Source organism: Trypanosoma cruzi, assembly GCF_000209065.1.
Source record: "Trypanosoma cruzi strain CL Brener chromosome Unknown tcruzi_1047053434793, whole genome shotgun sequence".
Classification (NCBI taxonomy): domain Eukaryota; phylum Euglenozoa; class Kinetoplastea; order Trypanosomatida; family Trypanosomatidae; genus Trypanosoma; species Trypanosoma cruzi.
In genome coordinates this window covers 1-671 of record NW_891897.1, presented here as the reverse complement: position 1 = coordinate 671, position 671 = coordinate 1, and the positions used below count along the sequence as shown (strand labels likewise).

Here is a 671-nt window from a genome sequence, read left to right as displayed (position 1 = left end):
GTCGGCCCCGGGATAGCGCCGTGGACGGCGTCAGGGGGCGGAAAAGACGCACATGGCGAGTGTGGAACAGCAAATGCAGCCGAGTGTGCGAGCAAAGCAAAAACACCGGAAAACACAGGAAGAAGCGCGGCATACGCGGAAAAAAGGCGAATAAACGGAACGAGACGGAGAAAAGGTGAAGCACAACAAAGATGCAGGCAATAGCAGCCATGAAGCGAAAATGAGGGGGCCCGAAGGAGGTGGCGGACACGCAACGTGGGGGGGGGGGGCAGCCGCACGAGGGGGTACGGGGCTATATATATATGGGTATATATATATAGGGGTATATGTATATATGGCGGACAGACCCACAAAAAAAAAAAAAAAAAAAAAAAAGGGGTCCGTAAACCCCGGTCAAAAGAAATTGACCAAACATAACCGCCAGAGGCGGGTTGGAAGCTTCGCGTACCAATATAGTACAGAAACTGTATCAATAATAGCGTTAGTTGAAAGGAGTTGTGTTCCACAACGGTTTTCAATTTTGATGAGGGGTCCTTCGCGGCACTTGGGACCGTGTACAAAAACCCCCCCCCCCCTCCCAGGCCACACTGGGGAGGGGTCAGGGTCCGGGACGTCGGCCCCGGGATAGCGCCGTGGACGGCGTCAGGGGGCGGAAAAGACGCACATGGCGA

At 54.4% G+C, this 671-nt stretch overlaps 1 non-coding gene across 1 annotated transcript, besides 2 other annotated features; it reads right to left on the bottom strand.

The window, feature by feature from the left end:
- Positions 1 to 293: 293 nt before the first annotated feature.
- Positions 294 to 336: a microsatellite.
- Positions 337 to 351: 15 nt separating this feature from the next.
- Positions 352 to 375: a microsatellite.
- Positions 376 to 487, bottom strand: Tc00.1047053434793.10. The gene has a single exon (XR_008254373.1). It is a non-coding gene; the product is annotated as a spliced leader RNA (transcript).
- Between the last annotated feature and the right edge of the window lie 184 nt (positions 488 to 671).